General features: G+C 43.6%; 1 pseudogene; it reads left to right on the top strand.

Annotated features, from left to right (window-relative positions):
- Positions 1–13,122: 13,122 nt before the first annotated feature.
- On the top strand, positions 13,123–13,865 carry LOC134375456 (ferritin heavy chain-like; annotated as a pseudogene).
- Positions 13,866–18,695: the final 4,830 nt, after the last annotated feature.

Raw genomic sequence — 18,695 nt, 5'->3', positions numbered from 1 at the left:
TCAGGGCCTTCTCAAGCCACCCTACAGCCCGGCATGCCACACGGCCTACCTGACATGCCTGTCTGGTGCCAGGATGGTCTCTCCCTGGAGCATGCTCTGAAAAGCAGGGCACAGACCACTCTATTTGGAAATACCCCTAAACATGTCAGGTGTTGTTCAGTCACTGTCCATGAACTCTGTGAAGGCAGGGACTATGCTGATCTTACTCAGCACTGAGTCTCACCACTCAGCATGAATAGCGAATGGATGAATACAAGGGAAGTGTGATGGTTTGAACGTGTCCCCCAAAGTTCATGTGCTGGAAACTCAATCCCCAATGCAACAGTGTTGGAAGGAGGGGCCTAATAAGAGGTGATTAGGTCACAAGGGCTCTGACCTCACAAACGACTTAATGTCATTATTGCAAGAATGGGTTAATTATCCCATAGTAAGAGTGGGTTTATTATAAAAGCGAGTTCAGCTCTTTCTCTCACCCTCTCACTTTCTGCCATGGGATGATGCAGCCAGAAGGCCATTACAAGATGCTCTTAGACTTCCCAGCCTCCAGAACCATGAGCCAAATAAACTTCTACTATTTATAAATTACCCACTCTGGGGTATTCTATTATAGCAACAAAAAGACAGGAAGGATGCTGCAGATCCAGGTGGGAAACATGAGCTAAGTCTTAGGTACCTAAAGTGTTTGTCCCTATTTGATACTGATCATCCTTTCTTATGCATTATTCTCACAAATCATGCACCGTAGTTTGTGACACTTAGCTTGTGGTTGATCAAAATTTCCAGCTGAAAATTGAAGTATTTCTTTTCTTGTACATAACCTATTCTACCAAAGGCAGAAATGGAAGAGTAAAACAAGCAAACTTGAGGGAGAAAGAGTAACAAGGCCTAGAATGACATATACATCAAAATGTACTTGGAAGTTTGTTAAATGAATAATGGAATAAAAACCACAAGACTACTTCAGTCACAAGGAGTCTGATATTCCATGCAAAAAAGGGGGGGAGGGGGAATTTACCGAAAGAGAAAACACAAACAGCAGCTTCTCCCCTTCAAGTTTTTTTGAGGTGGCAGCAATGGATAGAAGAGAGTTTTCTCAGAAAATTCCAGCAATCAATGTCTCAGAGTAGAAGGCTTGAGTCCTAGAACTTTTACAATCTGATGATCAATTGGAAAAAGTAGATAATAAATATGCACCCTAGGCACTGCTTAGACAAAATGAATAACCTCTTCTCACAGGCAAGTGTTTACTGTCTTTTGCAGGATGACTATTTTCTAGCACCCCTCACAATACGAAGTTGTTGTTATGTAAGCCACCAACACCTTAAGGTGAAATTATTTACTTTTAATAATAGAAAAGTTATTTTTGACTACAAAGAAACCATAAATCTGGCCTGTTTTGCTTCCTTTCATTTGTTTAAACAGCCATCTGGCAAGATTATTCAACACGGTGCAGACGGACTATTTCTCAGTACAAATCAAATATTTCTATTTAAAAGTTGATGCTGTGCGTAAGGCTGAGCTGTATTTTTTTTTTTCATATTCTTCTCTTTGCTTTTTATAGCCAAATAAACAAAAGATTTGGCTTAGAACTTCTCGTACTTCTATATCCACCACATGAAGACAAAGTAGTAGAACTGCTTCCACATGCCACGTTTCAGAATCAGCGCCATAATTTTGGAGAAACAAGAACTGACTGTTAATATTTCTGCCTTCTAGGAGAGAGGGATAATCCTTCTCAAGGCAGACAGGTTTTTAGGAAAACACTTCAGAGAGCTCTGACAGTTCTTTTTTTAGTGGAAAGAAAAGAGGCCCTTTGGGCATAGCCTGAATAGCCAATTTTTCTGCAAAATCAACTAATGGAATTTGGACAGTCAGGCAGGGGCAGGGGGGAGGATAAGGGACCAGGGACTAGGAAAGGAAGCAGGGAGATTTGAGGAGAGTGCAGTGCTGTACCACAGAACTTTCTGTGATGATGGAAATGTTCCACATCTGTACTGTACAACAGGGCAGCCACTGGCCACATGAAATGAGCATTTGAAATGGGACTGATGTGATTGGGAAACTGAATTTTTAACTTTATTTAATTTAAACTAATTTAAATTAAAATGACTACGTATGGCGACGGGCTACCCTATTGGCCAGTGCAGAATAAGGACCTTTCGCATGAATCCTGCCCCCTCCCCAAACTTGGGCCACAGCAGCAGGGAGAGGCCTGAGGAAAGCAGACAGCACCTGAGAATCTCCGTGGTAGGGAAGCCGAAGGACTTCCAATAGGTCAATTTTCTTGTGGCTTGCTCTGTGTTTCCCCTCTGCTGTCCACAAACCCTCAGTAAATGTCTCCTATGCAAAGGTTCATCTCAGCTTGCTAGGACTACCACTCTGTGCCTGAAGTCCTGGTGTAATTGCTAATAGTCCCCGCTTCACCCTCAGAAGTGTCCCCTTTGGACAATATATCACATTGACTCCCTACTTAATGCAAACAGCCTCATTTTCATGGCACTGTGGGGACTGAGGGACAGGAATGTAAACAGAAGCTCGGCTTCTCTGTCCCCTCTCCACAGCAGCCTTGTACAGGAGGTGGGTGGGGAAGTAGATGTGAGACCAAACAGTCTTTCCCCAAGAAAATGTGAGGAGGAGGGGGTGGAATAGGTAGAGAGACAGTTACAAAAGGGGGAAGAAAAATAAAGCTTTTCTGGAATTTTTCATGCATTACCAAGCAAAATTGGACAGATTAAGTGTCTTTCCACTTCCCTGTGCTTGATAATACTGGTATGCAGAACATTCTATAGCACAACACCTGTAAAATTCTTCAGGGCATAAAATAATCTTAAATTTCCATAAGGATAGAATAAAACTAAATCAGCCCATCTGCAAAAAATTAAAACCAAAAAGTCCTTTAGCCTGAGCTTTAACTAAAATATACTGGACATCGATTGCTGATTTTAGATCCAACGTTCTGTTTGTTCATGTATGTTTTTAAAATCCTGTATGAGGAAGAACATTTTGTGATTTCTCACTTAGCATATTTGTAAATGAAAACTAGACATTTTTACAACACCCATCCTAAATCCACCATACATACGAAACATTTGAAGAATAATCCACTTTATTTCCAGGCATTTGAAAGACATAGCTTTGCCCTTTTTTTTTTTTTTTCTAAAGATGACCAGTAAGGGGATCTTAACCCTTGACTTGGTGTTGTCAGCATCATGCTCTCCCAAGTGAGCTAACCGGCCATACCTTAATGGGATCTGAACCTGTGGCCTCGGTGTTATCAGCACCACACTCTCCCGAGTGAACCACGGGCCGGCCCCTGCACCAAGTTTTGCCCTTTTATGGCCCCAACAAATCAATGCCTAGCATACATCTCACAGGCCATCTAGATATCCCCGAGATGATGGCAACAAGAGTTGGTTGGCAGAGTGATTAAGAGGGTGAGCTGTGAGGTCAGACTCCCAATTTTGAATTCTGGTTCTGCCAACTTAGTTAAGTTCTTACCTGGAAAATGGGGATAACTTTGTAATTACCTCAGAGGGCTGTATGAGGAATCACTCTGATAGTCTGAATAAAGGACTTAGCACAGTTCCTGGCAAATAATATGTGTTCAGTAAGTGCTAACTATGATGCTGATGATGCCAACAATGACAATGAAAATGATGATGACAATGATGACGGTGGTGATTGGTTGGTAGGGAGAGAGAGAGAGGAAAATTTGGGAATTTAAATATAACCTTGAAGAGAAGTAACAAAGGAATACTTTATAAAGTGGGTCCTGATTGACGGTTCACTTTTGCTACTTTACAATAATAAACCTCGGGAGCCATTCATTCATTCATCATTCCCCCTTTCATGATTGTGACAAAATTCTTCCTAAGTGTTGTCTGTCTAATAGAATGTGAATTCCGGAGGAAAGAGATATATTGACACGTATTTGTAGCCTAGCCACTAGCACAGTACTTGAAATATAGAAGGTAATCAACAAATATTTATTGAGATCAGTTATGCAACAATTATTGACTGAACACCTGCTGTGTGACCAGCACTGACTGTGCTAATGCTAAGGACATAGGCTTGGCTCACAGGAGGAGGTCAACAGGAAAAAGTTGATCACACAAAGCCAGAATAGCCTCATTTATGGGTAGGAACAGAAGAAATCTTTTTTTCTTTTCTTTTTGCCTGTCACATATAAATAAATCCAAAACTTACTTCCTTCAGTGTCCACTCTTGGTAGTCTAAGGCTCAGCTGGGTACACTTACAGAATCCAGGAAGTCTCACCTGGCAGTGGCTTTGCTTGAGGAGTGAAGCAGGAAATGGCACACCAGCAGGGAGCTCGCAGGAGACCAGGGGCTAGTGTGAAGGGTCTGAGCCTCAGGTCAGAGAGGAAGGCCAGAGGACACCAGGCGAGTGCGGGGGCCGCCCTGGCCCCCACACACCAGGAACCATTTCTACTGTATCAGTCCCTTCTGGGGCCACAGCTGCCAGGTCTCAGCAAGGGGAGTGGCCATTAACAGTCACTGTGCTCAAGAAGCCCAAAGCAGTGCCTTCTCACCACACAGTTATAATCATTCATGGTCCTCTCAGTCTGCACCACAGGCAGTGCTGCCTGGTAGCACAGCTAGCATGCACTTCCTGCAGGTTTCCAGGCAACAGGGGCTAGAAAGTTAGCCCAAGATCACTTTTTTTCATAGAGAAGGAAAAATGCTTTGTTAACCTTTTACTCACACATCCCCATTTCTGACTCCTCTGAGCTCCCCAAATCTCATTAGAAATCGCCAGTGAGAGGTCTCCAATGTACCCTAAACTCAGGATGTATGAGACGCACATAGTTCTCTCCTCCCTTCCTGCCTGGACACCTTATGTTCCCTGTTTTCATTAACACAATCATCATCCATCCAATATCCCTTACATGGAATTCTTCCACGGCTTTCTATTCCAAACTCCTGAGCATGGCATCAGGGCTCTTCAGAATCTAAACACGGTCTGTTTCCAGCCTCTTGCACACACACAACCACCCTTTAGACACAGACTATTTGCCGTCATCGTTAGGTCTTTGTTCAGACCTGGAATATCCTTCCTCTGATGGCATCTAGCCAACCAAGGCCTTCAAACTCTTGAAAAACCAACTCAAGCATTACCTCTGGGAAACCACAAATTAATCCCCAGTACTAACTAATCGCTCCTTCTGTCTTCTCCCACAGCACATTGAGGCCTCCATTGCAGCACTGCCCACGTGGCTGTGGTCCCCATTACCTACAGAGATGCTGCAGGGAAGGAACCGTGCCTTATCCATGTTGTTTCCCGAGAAACATGCACTATGCACATGGACACGTCTGTGCACACAGTGTACCCTCTAAGTCCACTGGCTTGAATACAAATGGTAGCATTGAAGTTGCACCTTAAGATACTGATGGAACTTCTGAGGGCAAACAAGGAGAAAAAGGCCCAGAGGCAAGAAAGTGAGGGAACATTTGGGAAACAGTCTATTTGATGACACACAGGTCCTTGGCAGGAATAGACATTCCAGATTCACTGTGATCTTGTCTCAACCTAAGAAACTTAGACTTTATTCAGTAGGAAATGGTCATAACTCACTGTTAGAACTATGGAAGGACTTGAAAAGAGTTTGAGAGACAATCAAGTCTCCAGGTAGGATTATTTCTAAATGACAAAATGCATAGATCTTTTGGAAACAAAAAGAGGTTTATCAAATTATATATAAAAGCTAAACAAAGTATATAGTGTAAAAAGTACTAAGAATTTTGTATGTGATTCTGACTATCCTAACACACAATCTTTAAAATAAAGTATATATAATTATATATATATATAGTCTATTCTATATTCAGTTATACATATAATTGTCAGGAGTATATAGTATGGAACCACTAGACTTATATGAATGTCATCTTTGGCTTCTGAGGATCCCTTCATGCCCCAACTTTACAGAGCATCTAGTCCTTAATAAAGAAATTAGGAAGGCCTGACAATCCAAAGGCATAGCTCACCATTAAATGACAAATGAGAAAATCTGGGACAACCCACAAGTCAAAATACTGCAAGAATTTGCAGTCAAGTTCAAGCATCAGAGGCTAAGAAAAATACTAGACAATTTTTTGGAAATGAGCAAAACAAATTTTCAATGTGATACAACCCTTCCTTCCTCCTTGCCCCATCTTGCCAGGAACAGGCTAGCCAGTCAATCCCAAAATGGTTATTAAACACCTAGTGTGTTAATAGGTACTTTCACTGACACTGTGAAGCAAAGGGGAAAAGAAAAAATAAAGTTCCTGCATTGAAGAAATATGTCTCACTGAGGAAATAACATAGGAAAAGTTAAGCCATAAGATACAGGAAGACTTCCAAGATGCAGTGTTGAACAAAACAAGCAAGGCATAGACTATTGTCTATATATTTTGCTCCCATCTGTATAAAATTTGTATGGGATGTACATGTGCCTATATAGGCATGTTGTGCGTGGTTATTTTTTGAATGATATACAAAAAAATCATTGCTGGTGGAGAGTGGGTCTGGTATAGGGGGTCAGAAAGACATTTTTAATCATACACCATCTTGTAGTTTGTTTACCATGTGTATGTGTTTCTTCAATCTTTCTTTTATTGTAAATACAACAAACAAAAGTTAAGAAACACTATGGGCAGGACATAATTGCACACCAAGTGCACAAATGAGAGAGCAACATTTATTGACAACCTTCTATGGATGGGCCAAGCATAAGTCCCGACCCCTCCCAGTCACTACCACCCTGCAGGTGTGGCTACGATGCCTCTGGCCCCAGGAAACCAGCCTGAAGCCTCACCTCCTGCTGTTCTGCCACCTCAGTCAAACCCACAGTTGGCTCTGTCTCCGAGCTTTTTCTAGCATATGGAATGCAGCCAAATTTGGATGGTTTCCTAGGGAGGGTAAACAGGGTTTTGGAGATTGAGTTAAAACAACCAAACTCCTTTTTAGCAAGCCAATGGGATCAATCCAGGGCTTGTAAAGTACTTCCTAAATCATTTTTACTTCCTTTGATTGCTTCTTTCATCTTGAAAACTAAAACAAACACACCCTTCCCAACTTAGATATGCTGCTTGAAGAACGATTTAACCCATGTGGAAGCCAAGCATGCATAGCTTCCGTTGTGTTGATGGAAGGAAGTACTTTCTACTAATGTCATTTTTAAATAAAACAAATGAAATGTGATTTCTATGTATATATTTTTATCAAACCCTTGTCAAATACTGCCCTCTTGTGTACTATTCAGTATATCTGTCATATCCAGTCTAGAAAACGAAATCTTAAGATCCTGTGTTTTAATAGAGAACAAAATAAATACATGCATATCTTTTGAAATTAAATATTCACCACGCAGCAATCATTTCGACTACCTCTATCTTTCACAAAATTTTGACATTATGTGGTGGTGAGTTTGAAAAAATTGACATTTGTCACCATTTCCTTAAATATTTCAAATATGTACCTTGCTGGGAAAGTTTTACTGTAACACGCAATTATATATAGTAGTCTGTTTTCCAAAACAGACTTGAGTTGACGTCACAGACAGCCCAACAATTTTTTTGAATGTACACTATTTCATAAAAGTTACTTCTAGAACTGCCTGGATATGCACAATAATTTTTCAGTCATTTATCAGAAATTCTTTTCTGCATTTTAATATTGTTAAAGCAGAGCAACTTTTACTATATAAGGGCATTTCAGCAAGAAAGCAGTAGGGGCACCCGGGTTTGGTGTCCTCCTCTGGACATACTGGCAGCCACTTAGAAATCTCTTTCACCTTTTGCCTCATTGCCTGGAAGTCATTCATCACTTAGTTTAATACAACTGCGGAGCCAAACACATGCAGACTGCCAAGTTCTCTAAACTTTAAAAATTATCCTTTCCAGCCCGGTCATACAGGTCATTTGTATTTACAGTACACTTTGTCCAGAATGCTTTGCCCACACCTTCACAGAGCGATTCTTAACCCTATTTGTTACCTGCATGCAAGGGCTGGGGGAAGAGAGGCCCCAGGGGGTGAGCATCCTTCCGCACCTGGGGCAGAATCCCTGCATCCGTCTCCAGCTCGCCTTCCCGAGCCTCATCCCCAGACGGCTTTGACATCACACCCATGCAAGATGGGAGAAGAATACATCGGAAACCTCAACGGGCGTGCGTTTTCCACCGCGGGCCCTGCTCCAGCCACCTTTGCAAGCTGCGGTGCCCGCGTCCTGCTGCCCGGAACGGCGAGGGAGGTCCCCGGCGTCCCCGCAGCAGGCACAGCGCTCGTCCCCGGCGCCGGCGGCGCCCTCCTAGGCCCGCCCACCGGATCCTCAGGGACCTCCCTCCGCAGGAGGCGCTGTCAAGGTGCGGACACAGCAGAGCCCAGCCAGTTCCCCAAGGTGACCTTATATCCAGCTCAGCCACCGGCTACCACTCCAGATTCGCGTTACGGCCCCTTTCTGCGCACAGTCCCCTGTGCTCCTTATGTCCCACATTTAAAATGACAAACGCATAGGTAAATACTATACTAAGAAACCATTTGTTTGAAAAGCGTGATTGTAACATCCAAGAGGGAAAGCAGAAATAACCTAGAGACAATTAAAATTCCCATAGCATAGCGCTTTGGGCGAGATTTGGGGATGGACACACGCCAGGCCACCCCCCCACCCCCCCCAATGTAACGCTCCTGTTCATGCAAAGTGCCTGTTATTATCACCTCTGCTGTAAAACGCTCTCTCTCTCAACTTACAATTATCACCCCTTTCATCTTTGCTGTGGGTTTTCTCTTTAATCCAGAGTTATGTGTGACTTGTCCCGGTGACTGCCTGAAGACCCTTCAGCTGATATTTCTGCACACTTTTTAAATCTTTTCCAAATACTGTTCCTTCTCCTGCTCACTTTTTCTTGTTGGGAGAAATATCCAGGCTGCATTTGAAACCAGTTTATTTTAAACACTAACACTTATGAGAAGACAGCGTGGTCTTTTAAAAATTTAATGGATAAAGCAATGCCTTGCATAGGTTTTCCTTAAACCAGGAAGAGAAGAGCAGAGAGGGCGAGAGAGGAGATGGGGAGAGAGGGAGGGAAGAAATGGGAGGGCGGGCGGAGAGAGATGGGGAAAGAACTTGTTTCTTGTCAGGCCACATAGGAGTAAAAGCAGAAACCCAGCTCCCTTCCTCCACAATTTGTGGACCAGCTATGTAAATTGCAGGACCTAGAACAAAATGAAAATGAGGGGCCCTTTGTTCAAAATTATTAAGAATTTCAAGTGATGAACAGCAGAGCATTAAACCAAGCACAACCCCTTCTGAATACAGGGCCTTTTGACTGCACCGTACTAGTCCCACCCCTGTGAAGCCAGCCCTGTGTCCTATCATAAATCAAAACAGCAGCCTTGCGGTGCTAGCTGCCACTGTGGACATGGTCAGCCCCTGCTAACGTAACCAATTTGTCCTGGTTTGCCCAAGACTATCCCAGATTTAACCTGTGAAAAATCTCAAGTCCGAGGTATCCCCTCAGTCCCTGGCAAATTGGGACAGTTGGGCACCACTGTCTTCTGTGTAGACCAATCCTTGTGACAAAACTGTCCTCTGATTTCTCTACTGGTCTTAATCTCTTCATCTCAGAACCAGCAGTGATTTAGGCCAAATCTGTTTTGATTATTTCATGGGGGTGCACTGGCATTTAAATAATCTCCCAGGTGATTCTCCCAAGTTTCTCCACTCTGTCTCCCCAAATGCTATCTGTGGGTTTCACGTGTCTCCTCCATCAGGTCCTCCTTCACCTTGGGCCCCCCTCACTGTGCTGCTGGTCACCTCCTGGCCCCCCACACTTGTATTCCTCTCATAGGATCCAGCTTCTCTTTATGGGACCTGAGGGAAAGGAATCCAAGAGAGCACTTGACTGCCCAGTCTTTCTGTCTCTCCAAGATCTCTACACCTGGCTATCAAGACTGACTTTCTTTTACTGAAGGACTGGGGACATTTTAAAAGGGAAACACAAGTAAGAAGAAAAAAATGTTAAGTTTTGGGAGTCATCTGCTCACAGACTATAATGGAAATTGAGGTCTAAGATTTGGGGGATGTCAACAATTAAAAGCTCCATAGCAACAGAGGAGAACCAAGATGGTGAAATAGATGGCCCCCAGCATCACTCTCTCCCACAATCGACCAACTCACAACTATTAAAAAGAAAAGACAGCAAAGCTGGGACCGCTGGAGCTCAGGGGAAAAGGAGGAGAGACCCATGGAGTGCATGAAGGCGGGAGATGACACGATGAGAGAAAGAAAGGACTGCTCTGACTGTTTTGAACCCTGGCTGCTTCCAGGTTGAGGCTGCTGAGCACATGGAGCAGGAGCTGGCAAAAGCTGCTGCTGTGCCCTTCATATGAAGTTGCTTGGAGGCTGCAGGGAAGAAGAGGGACTTGGTGGCCCCCAGTCCAGCATGACCACTGACAGGATTCCTGTGGACCCACATAGGAGTGAGGGGCCACAGACAACAGAAAAAAGGAGCCACTCAGAGGCCAGAGAGTCACTGCAAGGGACAGGAACATGGCCCGTCCTATGGGAAGTGTTTGGAGAGCAGGAGGTGGGGGAGATGCACCACCAGGGGAACATTGGGACACAGCATGGACAGCTGATCTGCCCTCCAATCACCACACGCCCAGTCAGTGGGCCTGATCAGGAATACACATCTGCAGGGGTGCAGTTTGCTGAAAAGACTCAGGCCCAGACCAGTTTCCACACAACGCAGGTGTACCAGATCTCACAAGACCCAGAAGTACACACAAGGTCAACAACTAAAACCTGAGTTGCACAAAAAGCCTTCCCCAGAGAATCAGAAGTGAAGCAGCTATTTAGCTCAGCTACAAACCTCAAACGCTAGTTCCTACAGGAAGATCCCCCATTTTAGACGTAACCAAAAGATAGCAAATTAGTTCCAGTACAGAGTTTAAGTGGTGGGAACAGTGAATAATCCAACACAGAACTGAAAGAAAAAACAAAATACCCACAGATCAGAGACAAAGTTCCGATATTAACCTGTAAAGGTCTAAAACCACCAAGGAAACCTATAAAACCTAGAAGAGCCACACCCCACCAATACCCACATCCAGTCCAGTGACAACCAAGTCTCTGCAGAAGCCCTCCAGGGTCCTGAGCTGAGATGTGGGGTGCTGAGGGCCTCAGCCACATGCCCCTACCCTCCACAACCATGCCAGCAAAGGAGCCAGCTGTGGGCCAGCCGTGCCCCACAATCCCCAATCAGTCCCCCTCCTACTGCTCCACAACATCTTAGAATGTAAAAAAAATAATAATAATTAATTTTTTAAAAAGCTACATAGCAATGATCTGCTGATCAAAGAAACTGTGAAGGATTATCCAGAGAGGTTACAGGAAACCCACAGGAGAATGGACTCCTAGAAGCCAAAAAATAGAGGATGGAATTTATCAGCGACTGACCTGCCCACTCCACTCTTTTGTCAAGTGACCCTTGCCTGTTATAACTTACTCTGGTGACTTCTTCTTTCCCTCAGTCGTGAAATACACAGAACAGTAACTATGATACTTCAAATTTCATGTGAAGCTCAAGCTATTACCTTTTGATATGAGTAGGTATTCAGATTTCTCTATAACAAAACAGAGGCTCATAAAGGCTAGCAGTCTATGAACTGCTCAAAAGATAGAGCTCCTCATATCTCACAAATACTAAGTCAAAAAGGTCTGTGTGCTAAGATGCCCTGGGTCATTGCAGTGAATCAAATGGGCCCTGAAGAAGGTCTTAAATATTTGTGAGAAACAAGGCGACATCTGTCAGGCACTGTACAAACTCTCTCACTAAGTTATTTGGACCTAACTACTTAATAACCTGAAATGTTATGTATATTTTTGGGGCTAGGGCCCATGAATAAATTACTGAGTGACTATAGCCATGAACTGAGAAAGTTTGGTTGAAAGAGGTAAATGATTGACCCCAGCAGACCAATCACTCTCTCTGTTCCTCCTACTTGCCATCACTGCAGCTGTCAGCCTAAAAATATGACACCCCAAGAACACAGATATTTTTTCCTTATTACAGCTCTAAGGGAATTATTCCTGTTTAGAAATTATAAACAACCTATGGGTTCAGTGAAATTAGGATTTACAATAGAAGCAATCTAGATAGCATACTAAATTAAAATATTTCATTTCAAACCCATGACAAATATGAAAAAATCTAATTTATATTAAGAATATTTTCAGGTTTTATTTCCTTTGCTTTCATCCAAGCACTTCAGGGTTTTTAAAACAAGCAAACAAATAAAACCATGAGGTTAAAATCATAGGCTTATCCTGTTCGTGTCAATTAAATTTGATCAATTCTACGGCCAAAGAGCAAATTTCTAATTCCAGTTTTATACCTGTACTTGTCAGAATAGTCTTGGTTATGTTTCAGTGTGTTCCAAAAAGGCAAACTCTAAAATATCAGTGACTTAACTCAAAAAAGCTTTCTTCCTCACTTACATAGTCTGATGTGGTCTAGATGTCTCTTCCACTGTATACTTACATCAGCTGAAACACCTGGTCTCCAAGGTCCTGAGTCAGGGAAAGGAGGAGATGCTGGAAACATAGTAGCTCTTAATTGCCCCAGCCCAGAAATAACACAGGTTACTGCCACTCACAGCCCATTGGCCAGAACTTGACACATGGCCACAAACTCTCTGCAAGGGATGCTGGGAAACATAGAGAACATGAAGATTTGGTGAATGTTGTCTCTGCCACAATCCACTTGGTTATAGTGACATCAAGTGAAGATATGAATTTAGTAATTCACTTATACACTTATTGAAAAATATTTTCGAGGACCTATTATGTGTCGGGTATTGTGATTACATTATAGTAAGGAATGACAGACAATTAACAAGCTAGCAAAGGCCAGACCTCCTTCTCCGCCGAGAGTCGTCGTGGTTTCCTGCTTCAACAGCGCTTGGACGGAACCGGCGCTCGTCACCCACCCCGGCCGGCCGCTCAGAGCCAGCCCTCCGCCACCTCTTCACAGCGCCCTCGGATCGCCCCAAGGCCCCCGCCGCCGCCGCCGCCCCCGCCGCCGCCGCCCCCGCCGCCGCCGCCCCCGCCGCCGCCGCCCCCGCCGCCGCCGCCCCGTCCTCTTCTCAGCCGCCGCCATGACGACCGTGACCGCCTCGCAGGTGCGCCAGAACTAACACCACGACTCGGAGGCCGCCATCAACCGCCAGATCAACATGGAGCTGTACGCCTCCTACGTCTACCTGTCCATGTCTTTCTACTTTGACCGCGATGATGTGGCTTTGAAGAACTTTTCCAAATACTTTCTTCACCAGTCTCATGAGGAGAGGGAACATGCTGAGAAACTGATGAAGCTGCAAAACCAACGAGGTGGCCAAATCTTCCTTCAGGATATCAAGACACCAGACTATGACGACTGGGAGAGCGGCCTGAATGCAATGGAGTGTGCGTTACACTTGGAAAAAAGCGTGAATCAGTCACTACTGGAGCTGCACAAACTAGCCACTGAGAAAAATGACCCCCACTTATGAGACTTCATTGAGACTCATTACCTGCATGAGCAGGTGAAGTCCATCAAAGAACTGGGTGATCATGTAACCAACCTGCGCAAGATGGGAGCCCCTGAATCTGGCATGGCAGAATATCTCTTTGACAAGCACACCCTGGGAGAGAGTGATAAGGAGAGCTAAGCCTCAGGCTAACTTCCCCAGAGCCATGGGATGACTTCCCTGGTCACCAACGCAGTGCATGCATGTTGGGGTTTCCTTTTTAACCTTTTCCATAATTTGTACCAAAACATCCACTTAAGTTCTTTCATTTGTATCATTCCTTCAAATAAAGAAATTTGGTTCCCCCCCCCAAAAAAAAAACAAGCTAGCAAATAAGAGCTGACTGGTTAGCTCAGTTGGTTAGAATACAGTGTTATAAAACCAAGGCCAGGGATTTAAATCCCTGTACCAGCCAACCACCAAAATAACCCCCAAAAGATGGTATATTAGTGTATTATTAGTCCATTTCTGTTGCTTATAACAAAATGCCTGGAACTAGGTACTTCGTAAGAAAATGAAATTTATTGCTTATAGTTTCAGAGGCTGGAAGTCCAAAGTCCAGGGAACACATCTGGTGAAAGCTTTCTTTGGTAGTGACTTCAGTAACAGCAAAGTATCAAATTACAAAAGTCAGGGAGCAGAGAGGAAGACTCCCCTCTCTCTTTTAAAGCCCTCAGAACTATGTCCCCAACCACCATTTTTAATCCATTCAATGCAGCATGGTCCTAAAATCCAATCACCTCTTCAAGACCCCACCTTTCAATTACCATAACAGGATTTTCAACCCTCTTTACACTGTCGCACAGGGGAATAAGTTTTGGGGGAGACATTCAACTCAAGGCATTCCACCCCAGCCCCCCAAAACACATACAAATACATTCATTTCAAACTCCCAACTGTGAAATCGAAACAAGTTATCTATTGCCAAGATGCAATGGTGGGACAAACACAGGGTATGTATTGCCATTGCCAAAGAGAGAAATAGGCCCAAAAAAAGGGGTAACAGGTCTCAAACAAGTCTGAAATCCAGCTGGGCCGGTATTAATTCTCAAAGCTAGTGAATCAGGTACCTTGACTCCATGTTCCATGTCCTCTGCTTGCTGGTGTTGGGGTTGGGTCCCCAAGTTCTTGAGCAGCTCTGCTCCTATGGCTTTCCTGGTCTCAGGTGATGCTTCAGCTCTCACAGGCTGATGTTACATGCTGGTCACTCCACAGGTCTGGGGTCTCCATGGCAGTCCCACCCTCATGGTCCCACTGGGCATGGTGCTGTTGGGGTTTTTCTGCTGCAACTCCAACGCCATGTTTCCACTCAGCATTGCTCTAGTGAAGGCTATGCAGATAGCCTGCAACAGATCTCCTCCTGGGTCCTCAGGTTTTCCCATACATCCTCTGATATTAGGGTGGAAGCTCCCAAGCCTCCACAGCTCTGGCATTCTGCCAGGCTGAAGACTTCACACCATGTGGATGCTGCCAAGGCTTCCAGCTTATATCTTCCAAAGTTGTGGGTCCAGCCACACCTGGGCCAATTTAGCCACAGCTGGAGCAGCCAAAGCAGCTGGGGTGCTGGTGCTGGAAGCAGCTTCCTGAAGTGGCCCTGGGCAGTGAGTCTGTGGGGGGTGCCTCAGGACTGCTCCACAAGACCATTCTGTCTCCCTTTGGACCTGAAATGGAAGGGTTGGCCCCAGAGGCTTCTACAATGCCTTCAGGGCCTTTTTCTCCTTCTGATAATCCCTTTCTATTGTACTAATCTTCTTAGTGTCATAGCGTTTTTCTTCTGAAAATACTCTCTGCTTCTCTACCACATGGCCAGGCTGCAAATTTTCCAAATTTTTATGCTCTGCTTCCGTTTTAAATTCTGGCTTTATGTCATGCCTTTGCTGCCATAACTCAGCATAAGCTGTTCCAAGTAGCCATGCAGCTTCCTAAATGCTTTGCTGCTTAGACAACTCTTCCATCAAATACTCTAGTTCACAACTCTTAAGTTCCAACTTCCACAAAGTTCTAGGGCACAGACACAATGCAGCCAAGTTCCTCGCCAGTTCATAGCAAGGTTGATCTTTGCCCCAGTTTCAAAAAAGCTCCTTCTCATTTCTATCTGAGACCTTCTCCGAATGGCCTTTACAGTCCATATTTCTATCAGTACTCTCGTCACTACCATTTAACCAATCTCTAAAACATTCCAAACTTTCCTTGGTTTTCTTGTCTTCTAAACTTTCACTAGCATGTAGGGTTTTTCTAGCCTGTTCCTCCAAATTCCTCCAGCCTCTTCTCAACACCCAGTTCCAAAGCTGCTTCCACATTTTTGAGTATTTGTCATAAGCAACACTCCACTTCTCTGGTAACAATTGGCTGTATTAGTCTGTTTCTGTTGTTTATAACAAAATATCTGGAACTGGGTACTTCGTAAGAAAACAAAATTTATTGCTTACAGCTTCAGAGGCTGGAAGTCCAAAGTCCTGGGAACACATCTGGTAAAGGCTTTCTTTGATGGTGACTTCAGTGACAGCAGGGCATCACATTACAAAAATGGCAGAGTAAAGAAAAAGAAAGACTCTCCTCCTCTCCTCTTTTAAAGCACTCAGAACCACGCCTTTGACCACCATTTTTAATCTACTCACTATGGCAAGATCCTACAAACTAATCGCCTCTTCAAGGCCTCACCTTTCAATTATCATAATAGGATTTCCCACCCTCTTTACACAGTGGGGACTAAGTTTTGGGGGGACATTCAACCCAAGGCAGATAGCAAATAAATGAGCTAGAAAACAATCACAGATTGTGGTGTGAGCTCTTCATTAATTCATTCAACATGGCCTCTCTGCTGTAGTGACATTGTCTAATTTTAGATTCTATGTGGATGCTGATGAATCAAGTGTAAGACTATTTGCTAGTAACCATACCTCCTCTCTTCTGTAATTAGACCTCAATGTTAGAATTCTATCAAATTTTATTTATTAACATACAAAATTTTAAAAAATCTTTTAAATTAAAAATTTTAAATTAATTTAAAAAATAATATGTACACAATAATCTCATCCCAAGAACAGGAATATGGAAGTCCATGCATTAACATGCTAACAATTAATATGCCTGGGGTTTGAGATTATAAATAATTTTCCTTTTTTTTTCATTTATGGCAATTCACATATATTTTCCAATTCATCTGCAAGAAATATTGCTTGATAATATAATACTGAAAAATAAAATGTATAAATACTCTGTATGGGTTAAAAAGCTAAATAATGCATGGGTAATATAAATTATCCCGGGAGAACAAAGGTGTAATTTTTTGAGTTTGCTATAGGGAGAGTAAGAAGGCAGCCAAATTTGGAACATGTGGGCGTGATCTCACAGTTAGGATTGTTTTTCTCTTGTGGGATGGAAAAGGTGGGCTTTCTTGGAAGAGACAAAAAAAAAAAGGAGGTAATAGTGTGATGCTCTTTGGAAAGGGAATGTGGCACTTTTCTGGGAGAAATCTGGGAGGCTTTCCTACCTCTAAATTCTCACTGTATAAAACCAACAGCCCTTCAGGAAGGATTGTGCCACTTACCTGGGTAACAATGCAATGCAGGGTGAGACCTAGAGATGTTGGAAATCAGCCTGCTTCATGGAGTTCCAGGAGCATGGGGGAGCTCCATTTGCTTTGGCCCAAGCAATAAGCACCAGAAAGCACTGAATGAGCACAGAGTCACTAGTGAAGTACATGAACATGGGAAAATGGCAAAGGCTGCCTGGGCATTAAAGCAATAATACCTATCATAATAATGATGATGCACAGTTATGGAGTCTTAATAGAATGCCAGGGAATGTGCTACATGTATTATTTGCATTATCTCATTCAATGTGTTGTGTGTAGATTCATTCACATGTGTGCTATATATTTTATCATTTTCATATCTTGATGTACCCTGTGCTAGCATACTCGAAAGAAATGTCATGGGAGGGAGAAGAACACTTCAAGGTTCAGGCAGGTGACAATTCTCATGGGCAAAGAAGGGTCCTAGGAAGCATGGGCAGGGAGCCCATGTGGCAAGTGATGCAGAGGTTATATTAATAATACATATATAAAATGATTTACTATTTCTGGATGGGAAAAAGTTCTGGGTGGGAAAGAATTCTTTTACACACTCAGGAGTTCTCCACTGAATGCTAAATGAAGAGTAAAGAATTAGAATCATAAAAGAAGGCAAGTGGGGAATGATCCAGAACATGGCAATTTATCCTTGCTCTTTTTGTTGCATTCCACTAAGCACCTGTTCAATTCCAATCCCATCTTGGGGCACAATTCTGGGATAATGGAAACATCTCCTTTAAGCCAAAAATGAGGGAAGAGAAAACTCCCCTCCAAAGGGCTGTTTCTGTAGGAACAGGAAAATAGAGTATATTTCAAAGGACAGTCAAAAAGCTGCCCACAATCAAACGTATTAATAATTCTGCAGCAGAAAAAATAATCAAACTAAATGGAAAAAATAAAAGCAAAAACAGTCTCATGTCAGTTCGGCCAGGTTTTGTGAATTCTTTGCAGAGTACCTACCCACATCTGAAATTCTCTAATTCTTCAGAGTTCTGGCTCTTTCGTCATCCCTTTGACTGCATTATTAGTCTAGCATGTCCCTTCAACACTTCCAAATAACCCATGTACTTCAGCCACACTCTAATATTTTCTTTTTTAAGAAAACTTAAAAAGAATTCTTTTTTTAAACTTCAGTTTTCAAAGTTTGAGGATTTGGGAACTGCAATTAAGGGATCAAAATAAAGATCTGTAATTAAAATTTTTACACCTTGGGGCCTGCCTGGGGACCCGAGGCAAGGAGAAGGGAACAGACCTCTCTCCCACAACCAGACACACTGAGCCAGCGCTTCAGGGCCCGCCTGGGGAACCAGGGCAAGAAGAAGGGGACTGGACCTCTCTCATACAACCAGGGACACCGTGCCAGCACCTCGGGGCCCACCCGGCCCAGAGGCATGCAGAAGGGGACTGGACCCTCCTCCCACACCAGGCACAAAACAGCAGCACCTTGGGGCCCACCTGGGTACCTGAGGCATGGAAAAAGGTACCAGACCCTCCTCCCACAACCAGGCACATGGGTGCCAGCATCTTGGGGCCTGCCCAGGGACCAGAGG

The sequence above is a fragment of the Cynocephalus volans genome, chromosome 4 (assembly GCF_027409185.1).
Source record: "Cynocephalus volans isolate mCynVol1 chromosome 4, mCynVol1.pri, whole genome shotgun sequence".
Taxonomy (NCBI): domain Eukaryota; kingdom Metazoa; phylum Chordata; class Mammalia; order Dermoptera; family Cynocephalidae; genus Cynocephalus; species Cynocephalus volans.
This window is presented reverse-complemented; position numbering and strand designations above follow the sequence as displayed.